The following is a 15195-nucleotide window of genomic DNA, read 5'->3' on the forward strand; positions in this document are numbered from 1 at the left end:
CATTTCCATACAAATCCTTGTGAAATCGGAGTTTGTAGCCGTCCACTATAAAAAGGGGCCTATATTTCTCACTCTTCATCACATCCATAGTATACCTTTTACTGTAGCACTACGGTCTGAAAGCAAGGCCTGCAACAAACAAACAAATGCCACCACAAACCAGCTCAGTGATCCCATTAACTCCTGGCCCAGTTGCTTCATAAATGGTGCTTTCTTGGTATCACTTATGAGGTTTAGACCTGTCTTCGGACAGTTGACTAAACAACAACAATACTAATTGATAAATCGTAATTACAAACATAATAGAATAGACACAAATTAATAGCAAATTTCAAACTGAGTAAAATTAACTACCGGTACAGAAGTTTAGTTGAATGTTTTAAATACCAAATCACAGCCTAAGTAAAATTTACGAAAAACAATACAAATACATTTCTAAAGTAAATACCAAATCGCAAGCTAACGTTTAGTTAATATAAAACAAATCCCATCTCTATCTATTGCCTGTACATTCCGCATTCAAAACTGCAGTTGTGCAGTGTAGGTATACGAGTATAAGGTAAGTTTAATAATTATTCCGAATTATTTGAACCCCCAAGAAAGTTGGTGACGAGTCGCCAATGCACTTTTCTCTCCCTCTGCAGCTAATCTTTAGTCTTACAAGAGCGACAAGTATTCGCGCATGTAATCTGCTTCGTTTTAGTTTTAATAATGGTTACAATTAAGATAATGCGTTCAATAGGAACATTAAAATGAGGCAAATTCAATCAAATTCTTCCCAATCTCGGAATAATTGAAATTATGGCATATGCAATATCGTAACTTTCATCGAGCAAGACTGAAATGTAGGTCTATTGTTCTTTAATATTTTAACATTCTTCTTTTTAACAGTTTCATTAATTACATTACTAAGTAGGCAAGTTACTTCGGTTCTTTCGAGCGCCAAGTTTTTCGCGATGTTCCAATCTGGAAATGCAGATTATTCTTCCCCGTTAAATGATTCATGAACCTCAAACTCCTTTTATGCTCTACAATATCGAATATAAGTTCGCATTCAGCTATCTTTCTATCCCTATTCTCGTTGGTTTTATTAGTAAATGAATGGTTCAGAGGCATAGTGGACCAAGCGCCATTTATTAAAAACGGAGAAAGCAAGGCTTAAAGTTAAGTGAATACCATAGTTCAATGAAGATTGACATATCATTTAGTTTGAATGTGTATACTTTATATTACTTGCTATATGTTTCCATTGAATTATGGTGATAACTTCATTTTAACCCTTGTGTTGTACGGTTTTAGTAAATGGCGCTTGGCCCACTATGGTTCTGAATCTTTCAAATAATAAAGTAAATTTTGGAACGTTTTTCGCTTGAACTACGCTTTTTTTATGTGTGGGAGTACTACTATATCGGCTAACCCACTATGTCCTTCTAGTTCACTTTTTCCCGTAACTATATCTTTTCTATAACACGAACACGTAACATTAGATGGATATTTAGATTTTGAAAGCCAACCTTTAAATTTATCTTCTACGAATGTTTCTTTACGCCACTTTCCTTCATCTTTATATAGTTTTCCCTTTAATTTCGCGTTTCTTTTTGGAGTTGAAGACCCCTCCCAACTTCCATCGTCTTCACACATATTTGATACACTTCACCTTATCGCAACATTCGCAACAGGATCTAGCGTTCAGATCGATTTCCGTTTCCTGCTTCAGTTCTACATCACTGAACGCGCAACGTGCTACAGTGCTGTCTTTGGTCAGTAATCTACGGTAATATATTCTTCGAGTTGATGTTAATCAGATTTTTACATTAAAAAAAAAAAAGGCAGTGACGATCGAAAACCAGATATTAAAAGAAGTTCGAGTTCAGCGATTCTATCAGATGTAAATGCCTATGCTTTGCTCAGGGCCGTGTAGAAACGGAAGCAAAATGCGCCTGTTATCTGTAGCGTCAAAAAGTGGGACGGATTTGAATAGTCACTTAAAAACAACTAAGCATATTATACGTGCTTTCAAAGTTCATTCTCCTCTTGTGTGGTATAACATCTTACTTCGCATCGAAATAAACTAAGAGTGATGAAAGTGTTTGTGCGGCATGGAACTGATTTATTATCTGTTGACAGAGAGTCAATAGTTCTAAAGGTTTTCAACTTCTTTTCAATACACACTTCACACTGAAAAGTTGAAGAAATTCTGTGATTTTGTCAGCATAAATTACGAACAATTGCTTCGTCACTGCAAAACACGCTGGCCAAGTTATATCCTGTTTTGAATGCCTACTTTTTATGAGTCTAGTGTCGCAAGAAACTTTTATTGGAATAAATTTATTTTCAATCTGTTTTACATAAACTTAAAAAACAGATATCTGAATCCGAACTATATCATATAAACAGCTATGTTCTTTTTCAGATCTTTAATTGTAGTGTGCGATACATTCAGGAGTCAATGAGCTAAAGAAATATTGAGTTCAGAAAACTCATCTTGAAAGATTTATAACCCTATGCACTAGAAGAACTGAAAGTCAATATCACCATCATTTTCAAAACATGTATTAGGCCACGTGGCTTGTTAAGGACTCGATCCATCTTTTTACAGAACGTCCCATTGATCTCTTCCTTTCTGGTCTGAATGCCAATATAAGAAGGGAAATTGCAGCAATTTCAGAAGAACTAATGCGATTGGGCAATAGCCAGCGATTGGGCAATAGCCAACGATTGGGCAATAGCCAACAAAATGAAAATAAATCCTCTAAAGAGCAAAGCCATCAGCTTTACAAGGAAAAGAAATAAAATAGTCGCATCGTATACATTGGGGGATGAAACCATTCCGGAAGTTAACAAATGTAAATACCTCGGAATAACATTTAGCAGCGATCTCGGCTGGGGGGAAGACACAGCGGGAAAAGCATGGAGAGCGTTACACTTTGTGATGAGGGTACTAAGAAAAGGGTCTGATAAATCCAAAGAGATTGCATATAAATCACTAGTACGTCCAGTAATGGAATATGGTGCTGCATGTTGGGATCCTTACAGATTAGAACATATTAAGACACTGGAAAAGATTAAAAAACGGGCTCTCAAGAGTTGCCGGAAAAATTCACAATTAAAATGGGACACACTCACGGACAGGAGAACGCGAATTCGATTATGCGCACTGTTCAAAACATACAGAGGTGAGCCTGCCTGGAGAGAAATAAAAAATAGGTTGCAACCGCCAAATTACTCTTCAAGGAACGACCACTCATATAAATTGAGGGAAAGAAGACAGAGGACGGACACTGGAAAGTTTTCTTTTCTCAATCGTACTATCAGGGACTGGAATGCTTTACCTGCAGACTTACTAAAGGCTTTACCAACAACCAAAAACGTATTTAAAAATAGGCTTAAGGACTTTACTAATAGACGATAATTATACACAGTATGTAAAGGATGTAAATGTGTTGTATCAGTGAAGAATTATGTTGTGTCAGTGAAGTGTGTTGTGTCAGTGAAACGTGTTCCTGTCAGGGAAGCTTTATAGTTTATAGTGGCAGTGCAAAGAATTTGAACAGTGAAATGTTTTTGAAATCAGGATAGAATCAGTGAAATGTGTCGTAGTTCCAGTGCAGTGAGTGAGTTGACAGCGAAATGAGTGTAATGTGGAAAGGTACTTGTGCAGATATGAACATATCATACTCGTGGGTTTTAGTTCGAACTTAGATTTAAGATACAAATTAGATTTATTTTAAATGCTATTTTAAGTGATAGTGCTTCATTTAATTTAGGATATTCCCTATTATTATTATTATTATTATTATTATTATTATTATTATTATTATTATAAATTATTGTTAGTATTAATTATTGGTATTATTATTATTATTATTGTTGTATTTTTAATTAACAAGTTTATTATTGTCATTATTGAGTGTAATTAGTTACCACTGCCACCGGGTATATACCCATTGCAGTGTGAATAAATACACATACACATAATAATGCAACGTATGAACGTCTATTCGAAGGCTGTGTCTGTCTATCTGTGTGTGTGTGTGTGTGTGTGTGTGTGTGTGTTTATAGTTCAATTAATGATTAGGATGATCTGAGAAAGGTCACGGAACCTCAGAATTTAAGAAATGTCACTATAATAGTATAATTATAATACCTGAGAAAGTTGGAAGAAAAGTGGCCTGGAATAAGTTACTTGTTCATCTTCTCGGTATGTATGTATGTATGTATGTATGTATGTATGTATGTATGTATGTATGTATGTATGTATGTATGTATGTATGTATGTATGTATGTATGTACGTACGTACGTATGTATGAAGGTACGTACGAATGTATATAGGTATGTATGTACGTACGTATATGTACAGACCCATAAACAAAATTGTCCTAGTTCCAGTTATAACATATTGCGCATGCTCAGTACTGTACGTATGTACTTAATGCGAAAACCGTATTCTCTATTTTTTTATGCTGGTATAATTTTATTGTCTGGATCACACTCATTACATAACCTATGCAGAAATCATTACACATACTTATGGCTTTTAAGGAACCCGGAGGTTCATTGCCGCCCTCACATAAGCCCGCCATCGGTCTCTATCCTGAGCAAGATTAATCCAGTCTCTACCATCATCTCACCTCCCTCAAGTCCATTTTGATATCCTCCCATCTACGTCTCGCTATCCCCAAAGGTCTTAGTCCCTCCGGCCTCCCAACTAACGTTCTATTTATGTTAGTTAAATTTGCAAATGTATATAGTTCACACGAAGATAAAATATTTTCATTATAGGGTTACGAATGTTTCGATATAGAAAATCATCGAAATAATTATAGCTAAATACAAATTTCACCTGTGGTGCAATACACAGAACTCTTGAGAAGCAAAACCGGAATCGACACCCAGCTCACGTTTTATAAAGTGATGGCTGCCCCAATGCCAATGTATGGTTCAGAGAATTGAGCACTAAATAGATCTGACAGAAGAAAAATTAAAACAAGTGAAATAAAGTTTTTAAGAAGAGTTGCTGGTCTTATTTTGCTTGATCAAGTGAACAATAATGTAATTAGAAATAGGCTAAATACGGTATATTTAACCTAAATGCAACAATTATTTTAAATAAAAACAGTTGGTATGGTCACATAACGCGAATAGATCCTAATAGAATACTAAGTAAAAAGATTCTACATTTATAAGGTCATAGAGATGTTGGTCGTCGTAGAACTAGCTGGAAAGATTCTGAGCTGGAACAGGCTTTCGGGCCTACCATGTAGAAGATGATGATTATTATGGTGATGATGATGACAAATTTCATATTGGTTGGAAATATTCGAGATCAAAACAGCTCAGGCCAAGTGTACAGTATATAGTTCGCACAAGGAACGATTACGGAAAAACAGTGGTGGCGTTACTGCCTGTTTTGACGTGTGTATATAGGCACGCCGAGGGAGTGAGAGTTGATAGCCGATGGAACTAACTGCCTCTCTCAAGAAGATGAACAGATGGGGACATCGCCTGTGGAAATAAAGAGCGTACCAAGAAAAAAAATCGAAGCAAATTAAACGCGCAACATTATGTTTATGAATAAAATAATGATACTCTACGAGAGGAACGCTTCATCACTACATACTAAAATAAACCCACTTGGGACAAGACACATATTCACATGCAGTGGAACTGAAACTAAAACCGTAATGTAACTATCACAATGCAAGACTGATTCTATCAATGTCGTTTCTCTTCCAACTGTACTCTTAAGTATCATTCAAGTTATCTCGTAACCTTTCCTGTCGCCCGCTCTTTCTTATCGAATTGTTTCGTTCGCATTCCAATCGTCGGTAATCTCTGCTTGCGAGACCTATAACATACATGATCTCTCCTTGTGTATGAATAGTGAACTTTTTTTCAGACAACTGCTGTCCTTAGAAAAAATGACAATATCTGAGTGTACATAACTATCAATTCAATTATTGAGTGTAGAAAAATTACAATAGCATACATGCTTTAAGCTGTGGAATACGAAAAAATTTAAAATCACCATACAGAAAAAAAACTGTACAGTTTAAGAACCACTATCGATAAACGTGATCTAGTCCAATGTTGATACTTTGCTTGAAGGGAACTCATGGCTTTACTTGTTGGTTTACATTCTGCCGCTTTACTGACTCATGAATATTCATACGATGAATGTCTTCCCTCTGTCAGTCCATCTACTAAATTATGGCGGGTCTTCGGCACATCTCTCTACCTACATCTCTATGCATGTAACGTTAGAATGACCTGTGGCTATTAAAGCAGATGTATTCCTGTCGCGAAACAATGAGCACAGCTTTAAAAAAGTTGTAATTTATATTCCCGTGGCACAGATCGTAATGAGAAGGGAATTAATATTTTGTGTTTGTATGCTGTGCAAGTAAATTTAACGTTTAGGACTTGTTCTTTCTTATTTCTGTTTGGTCCAGACTTGAAAATTTTACCAGCTTTCCTCAATTGATAGCTTTCACAAAAAAGTTGAGTCGCTATACATCTTCGTCGTCCTTCGCCATACGTCGATTATTTTTATACAGTTAATCACAATGTTCTTGGTACAGATCGTATTTTAAATTTGATATAGTTTGTTTTTTTTTTTTAATTTGGTGACATTCGTTTCAGTATGATTTTAAGTATTATATATTAGCATACAACAAATATGGGTCAGCAATTACAGAAGGGATCGAGAGATGAAGAAGATACCAAGATAAGAAGACAAGATTCTGCAAGAAATGGAAGGGATGAAGTAACATTAGCGACACCGAATAGAGGTTTGTCAGTGGGAAGAAGTAAGGGACAGAAAACTTATAGCTTAAGAGGTTGGTGCATGAGTGACAAGACATAGGAAAGTGATAAAGTGCAAATAATATGCATGAGTGACAAAACGTAAGAAAGTGACACAGTGAACAGTGTGATAGTGACAGAAAAGACTGTAAGGCAAGGGAATAATAGTGAAAAAGGATAAGATACAAGTAATAACCAGAGATTGATAATAAGTAGAGATACAAATATAATAACGAAAGTGGGAATGGAAAGGTAATGAAACTGTAGAAACTACTTTATCTGAAAATATACAGATTAGATTAATGGGAATAAGTGGTTAGTAAATGTTAGTGATTCAAGTGAATAAATAAGTTAACAACTACAGAAGAGTTCAACTAATATAAACAATGTTGGGAACAATTAATAAGAGATTGAGAGAAGTCATTGTTTAGTTAAATGAGATTAGTAAGAATAAGATAGATAACTAGAAAAGGGAAGGGTAAATATAAGAAGAAGGGAGGGAAACAGAGGTGAGGGACGTGATAGAAAAGTGCTCAGGGTCATTTATATGTAATAGCCGGATGTTTAAAAAAAGCGTAAGCAGAATGTTATGTATCCAAGGAAGTGATGGCGCTGTATACAGAAATGTGAAGGGCCATCACGACCGATGTAAACTGGTGGAATAAATGTATCATATCATATCATATCATATCATATCATATCATATCATATCATATCATATCATATCATATCATATCATATCATATCATATATCATATCATATCGTATCATATATCATATCATATCGTATCATATATCATATCATATCATATATTAGCATACAAGAATAAAATATCATAAATTTCTTTATATTATCTCACTTAATCCATCCATCATTCCAGTGTCATAACATCTGTCGCTGTTTTCTGCAAACCAAATGTCACTCCCTTCTGTTCATCCATTGGCCTGGTTCTAATCCTCGAGCATTCATAGCTGCTAGTACACCCTCCATCCAAGTCTTCTTTGGTCGTCGTTTTTCCTTCTTTCTGGTGGGATCCATCCATAATTGTTTTTGGTAATCGTTGATTTCATTTCATTAAATTTATTATATTCCATAGATCTTACATTAGCAATGAAGCTTTAAGATGTGGAACAAGTCAAAATTTTACATTACAATTACAGATTTTACAATTTTGCAATTTTCAACAATATTTCTACAATTTTTTACAATATTTTGGCGAGATGGAGTGAGATGAGGTGAGCCCCGAGGATTCGCCAAAAGATTATCTGGCATTTGTCTTATGGTTGGGGAAAACCTCGGAAAACCCCAAGCAGGTAATCAGACCAAAGGGGGTAAAATGAAGTGAGGCCGAGGACTCGCCATAGACCATCCGGCATCAGTCCTACGCCTGGGGAAAATCTCGGAAAAAACCAAACAATGAGATCAAACGGGGATCCAACCCAAGCCCGAACGCAGCTCCGGATCAGCAGGCCAGCGAGTCTGCCGACGTTCTGGCATTCTTCTGATATGGCCACACCACTATAACTTTTTTCTTTCTAATATACGGTATCTATAATGTGTGGCTCGTCTTGCACTTCCATAATTTCATTTATTCGTCTATTTCTTATTTTTCCACTTTAGATTCCCAGCTGATCTTAGGACATCCATTTCTGTAGGCCTACCTAATCCTTTGTTTCCCTACCTGGAATTTGCCAAACTTCAGCTCCATATATTAGGATACTTTGAACTGTGGTTTGATATATTTGTAATTTTCTATTTCTTGTAATATTTTTGTTTCACCAAATAGAATTTAGAGCACTTATTGCTTGTTTTGTTTTTGTAATTTTATATATTATTTTAATGTACCGAAGTACATATGATATTTCCATGCAGATATTCTGCGTCATCATACGATGAAAGAGTAATGGAACGGAGAAAAATTCTCTAAGCCACACCGGATACCCACCCCGGCGTCGGTCAGAATCGTCTCAGTTTAAGTTCTAACTCTTGGGTTCCCTCTAGTGGCCGCCCTCTGCACTACGTCATAGATGTCTATGAACGTAGGACTGAAGTCCACACATGTGCTGAGGTGCACTCGTTATGAGTGAGTAGTTGGCCGGGATCCGACGGAATAAGCGCCGTCTTAAATCACGAAGTGATTTACGCATATCATACATATTATTATAATGTACCGAAGTACATATGATATTTCCATGCAGATATTCTGCGTCATCATACGATGAAAGAGTAATGGAACGGAGAAAAATTCTCTCCGGCGCCGGGATTTGAACCCGGGTTTTCAGCTCTACGTGCTGATGATTTATCCACTAAGCCACACCGGATACCCACCCCGGCGTCGGACAGAATCGTCTCAGTTTAAGTTACAACTCTTGGGTTCCCTCTAGTGGCCGCCCTCTGCACTACGTCATAGATGTCTATGAACGTAGGACTGAAGTCCACACATGTGCTGAGGTGCACTCGTTATAAGTGACTAGTTGGCCGGGATCCGACGGCGGCCACTAGAGGGAACCCAAGAGTTGGAACTTAAACTGAGACGATTCTGTCCGACGCCGGGGTGGGTATCCGGTGTGGCTTAGTAGATAAAGCATCAGCAAGTAGAGCTGAAAACCCGGGTTCAAATCCCGGCGCCGGAGAGAATTTTTCTCCGTTCCATTACTCTTTCATCGTATTATGACGCAGAATATCTGCATGGAAATATCATATGTACTTCGGTACATTATAATAATATAATATATGATATGCGTAAGTCACTTCGTGGTTTAAGACGGCGCTTATTCCGTCGGATCCCGGCCAACTAGTCACTCATAACGAGTGCACCTCAGCACATGTGTGGACTTCAGTCCTACGTTCATACACATCTATGATGTAGTGCAGAGGGCGGCCACTAGAGGGAACCCAAGAGTTGGAACTTAAACTGAGACGATTATGTCCGACGTCGGGGTGGGTATCCGGTGTGGCTTAGTGTATAAAGCATCAGCACGTAGAGATGAAAACCCGGGTTCAAATCCCGGCGCCGGAGAGAATTTTTCTCCGTTCCATTACTCTTTCATCGTTGTGTAATTTTGTTTTTAATTTGCACTGTATTATCTCCTGAATGGTCTATCTTTGTGCCTAAATAAGTGCATTCAATAGATGGTTCTAATTTTTCTCCATTACAAAACATTAAATTTTCATTTTCTTCTATACATAAATATTTAGTTTTCCTTATATTTATGGAAAGTCTCCATTTTTCGTAATCTTCTTTTAGTTTTCTTACCATGTATTTCATATCATGGTGAACCTGAGCTAATAATACTTGGTCTCTCACTTAAGGTGTAAAATAAATATAGATGTAAAGACGAAAAATACTTCTAAATGATGTCACTTTTGTATTCGTATGGTGTAGAGTTCACACCGTATTTTGTTGATGCTTTTTGTGTTATTACTCGACTAAGGTGAGTGGAGTCCTGCAACCCGAAGCGCTACTTGTATTTCTCCTGCGTTCGTATAGTAACATCGCGATGGTTCACATTACGCTCGCGTCTCCATTTGCCTCGGTCGAGTTGTACAAGCAAGCAAGGAGTGTACACGAGTACGTCAACTGTGCTTAGAGCCAATCAGTGTCCGTTTGTGTACTCTATATATCAGATTTGTCCACAATGGGAAAAGGAAAGGAAATTTCGTCAGCTCTGAAACAGGTAATTGTTAATTTGCCATTGAAAGCACATTCTTTGCGAAAAATAGGCCAGTTAGTTCATCAATCACATTCTACAATACAGTATATTATTAACAAATTCAGATATGACGGCTCTACTAACAATCTGAAAAGAAAATCTAAAGAAAGAAAACTAAATTCGAGAAAAGAGAGGTTTGTTGTAAATAAAATTAGGACAAACCCCACAGTTAACTCAGATTCTGTAATTGAATGAAAATGAGATATATAGAGTGCGGCACGAAGATTTGTAAACTACGCTACGTAGATTTGTAGGTTGCGCCAAGAGTAATACGATAAACAAAATCGAGGAAAGTCTATCGATATTGAATCTATCTATAGGTTGGTACGGTTTGCCAACGGTTGGTAACAGCTGTTCTATACCATAACTAGAGACGAGAATTTCATGCAAATGCATGTTTTATAGGAACATAGAAAATAGCTCAAACTTAGTACTTATCCATTTCATTACTTTCCTGTTCCAAATAGGCCTACAGTATGTGCACTTTTTCCGTGAATATTTGCATGTTTTGGCCTTTTTGGGGATAAAAACGTTCATAAAGCACATTTAAGCTATTTTTAGCTTAATCATGCATAAATATACATTATATTCAATTTAAATACATGTTTTAATAGTTTTGAGTGCACATCTCAGTTCCTCGATTTTTATGTCCCCTATTTTAGCTTCAGGAATCAGGATTCAAGAAGGAAAACAAAAGAAAACTAAATAACAGAAAAAGATTCATTCAAGTTTGCACCCATAACTTCCTGCGATGTAGAGAGATAATTCTCTGTCTACAAAAACACATTGACTGACAAGCGTAGGAACTTCACAGAAACCAATTTAGAATTGTTGTTAGTTGTTAACGGTGCAACAAGGAAAGTGAAATGAAAGTTTGGAACACAAATGAAAGTGCATATATTTTAATGTATATTTCGCTTGATCGTGCATGTTATATAGTTTGATATGGCAAGAATTCATGCATGTTTTGGGATTTTATAGTGCTGAAATTCTCGTCTCTAATCATAACAAAATAGATCACAACACACGCCCACTAACCAGTCATTCACTTGTGTCTAAGCTCTCATAGTTGTCGCAGCCATGGACGTGATGGCTTCTGAAATGGTGAGTCAAAACGGGAAACGTCTCATCATGGTTGACGGCTACAAATTGGGACTGAATCATAAAAGTAAAGATGGCTGGTGCAGATGGTGCTGTGTAAATGAAATGTGTTACACTGAAATACAGTGAATGCAAAAAGTGTTCGTACTCTTAGAAAATTCAGATTATAATACACTTTAAGGAGAATCGCAGGATCTGAGAATACAATAATGGACTAATCATGAATAGTGAATTCTGACTACAAAAATAACAAAAGTAGTACAATATTTGGAAAATTAAATTAAAATTAATCTCCATAATGATACATAAGTCGGCACAATAAGTGATCGTACACATGAAGTAATCATAGTAAAAGAAGAGGTGGAGGGGTGGTTTGTGTGCCTCTGTGTGCAGCAGTGACAGGGAGAGAACTCGTCATCAATGAATGAAGAGCTGAAACGTCGAAATGGGCAGCAACCGTAAAGAAACATATGAGGAGACAAGAAAAGTTATTATTAAACTACATAACCAGTGCAAAACTTTACGTGAAATATCAGAAATTGTTGGGAGACCTCGGTCTACCATTCAATCAATTACTGATAGGTTCTGCTTATCAAAGACAGTGAAAAACAAGCCAAGTCCTGGGCGACCTAAAGTTCTAACCGAACATGATGAGCGCGTGATCATTAGGGAAATTAAAAAAGATCCCAAGATTACTGCAATAAAAATTGCCGTAGATCTGGAAAGACGAGGTGTGAAAATTTCAGCTAGCACAGCCATGGTTATCATGGTCACGTAGCCCGGAAAAAGTGTTGGGTGAGTAAAAAAAAAAAAATATCGCAAGAAACGATTAAATATCGCGAAAGAATTTTTTTTTTCGGACGAAAGTAAATTTAATGTTTTTGGTTCGGATGGGAGATGTATGGTGTGGCGACAAAAGAATACAGAGATGAATGCTCAACCCCTTGTGCCTACAGCAAAACATGGAGGCGGGTCAGTGCTAGTTTGTGGGTGTTTGAGTGCCTCGGGCGTGGGTAGACCGCATTTTATCGATAGTGTGATGGACCACACATTTTAAAGCAGAATCTCCATGCTAGTGCTGAAAAGTTGGGTCTTGGAAACACTTTCGTTTTCCAGCAAGATGACCCCAAACATACTGCGAAAAACACTCTGCATTACTCCAAAACAACTTCACACATCCCCTCCGTCACCTGACAGTAAGTCATCAAACATCTTTGGGCTATTCTAGAGTAAAACATAAGAAGGCACCATTTCTCAAAAAAGATCTTAAGCAAGCTCTTAAAAAAGAATGTGACTTAATTGATTCCACAATTACAGAAAAATTAGTGGAATCAATGCCACAAAGACTGAAGGCAATAATCGCGGCAAAGGGCAATCCTACAAGGTAGTGAAATGCAGTATAGGTTTATAAAGACTTCCTGATAGCAGGTGTACGATAACGTATTGTGTATGAAAATAGAGTGATTTAATTTTGTTAAATATATTACAAAGATTATTATTATTATTATTATTATTATTATTATTATTATTATATACATATATATTACTTTTTGTTACACTTTATAAAATATATACAGTTTTCAGTCACAATATTGTGACATCATTTTCAGACATCTCATTTGTCTTCAGAAACTGTTTTTACTCACGTTTGTAAATGTACGAACACTTCTTGCATTCACTGTACATACAGTACGTGTAGCGAGTCACATTATAAAACTGACTTACATAATCAAATTCAGAACATAATCATGAACGCGATCAGAACTTAAACCGCCAAATCCTGTGTAATCATCTTAAAAGAAAATTACGAGGTGATGATCATTACTTCGAGAGAAATCTACGAAAGTAGTACTTAAGAGACATTTCTGTGTACGAGGAGGAAAGTAATCTAAGCACTATTGACACCTCACGTATTCGTCGGAACTCGTACAGTTTAAAAAGAAGAGTGTTATGCCACCACTGCCAAAAAGCAGAGCTGACGTAGGCTACACGAAGCAGTTCGTGCTGTAACTCCTAAGACTAATAGGATGAAGAATTTTTACTTCTTAATGACTCGGTGAGTAACGTGATAATTGTTTCATGCAACACTAACTTCATATTTCTTTGTGAGTGCGAAAAAATATACGTAGATGGTACATTCGAATATTGCATTGCATTCGTTAGCCAGCTATTCAGCATTCATAGATACAAAATGGTCATTATGTTCCACTGATTTATATTGTGTTGCTAAATAAATAGTAAAATAAGTGGATGCAACTTCTACTTATCACAAAACTGGTACCGAAAAATAGTTGAATTAGGCTTAGGGGAAGTGTGTACAGCAGGATCTTGCGACACTGGAAAATTTTTACTATATTTTTTTGGGCTTCCATTTTTTTCAAATTGACGACGTGGATAATTATTTTACTGACAACTTCATGGCTGAAAAATCTGAAAATGATAACCTCACTAAATTCTGTGACTATGTATTTAACAACTATATCTCTGCAGACCCGCACTATGGGCGAATGAACAGTCCAGTGAATACAAAGAAACAACTAAGGCAGCACAATCATTTCATGCAAAATATAATTTCATGTCTTACCACGCCTCTCCCAATATTTTGTTTTTCTTACATGTACTTCTCCAATTCAAAATACATAGGTGCCTACGCCTACATAAAAGTAAGAAGTATTCAACAAGTAATACCTGTAAGAAGATCAGCTAAAATAAAAATAAATAAATAAATAAATAAACAAGTATTCTCGCCTATGCACGTGGAGACACCAATATAAACAATGAAATAATCCGTTTCGATTTCATTAAGAAGGCGTCATATCAAACAAAAGTGCTCATGAAAAAGATATGAAGTTCAGAGGAATGTTAATTTTATAAATGACAATGTTACTAAGCCCAACACTTTTTAACCATTTTATAAGTGACAAAGTTATTACGTCTAACACTTTTTACAATTTTATAAGTGACAAAGGTACTAAGCCTAACATTTTTAACCCTTTTATAAGTGACAGAATTCTAAACGTAACATCTTTAACCATTTTATCAGTGACAAAGTTACTAAGTCCAACATTTTTTTACAATTTCATAAGTGACAAAGTAACTAAGCCAAACATTTTTAACCATTTTGTAAGTGACAAAGTAACTAAGCCTAAAATTTTTAACCACACCTACGTAATTTCATAACCAGTCCTAAGTCGGGAAAGTGGGAAGGAAAATGTTAGCGTGCCGCACTTTACATAGGTTGGTGACGTTATTTACACCTCTGGTTGGCGCTCTTTACATATGTCGGTGAAAGTTGCGCTGATTACCACTTCCCACTAAACTACGGCCAATAAATGAGGACACGACGTCAGAAAGAATGTACAACGAGACGATTCAGCGCACCTTACACAAGTATGGATTCTATAGAAGAATAACGAGGAAAAGGCCCTTTGTTAGCTGAAAGAATCGTCGAGATACAGTAGAATCAGGTTTGTTTTCTCTTACAACTGCAATGAAGCAAGAAAAATTCTCTATTGTACTTGCATCAGATATCACCAAGATATAAGATATCAATTTCGAATACATTTTGTACTCTG

The sequence above is a fragment of the Periplaneta americana genome, chromosome 14 (assembly GCF_040183065.1).
Source record: "Periplaneta americana isolate PAMFEO1 chromosome 14, P.americana_PAMFEO1_priV1, whole genome shotgun sequence".
Classification (NCBI taxonomy): Eukaryota; Metazoa; Arthropoda; class Insecta; order Blattodea; family Blattidae; genus Periplaneta; species Periplaneta americana.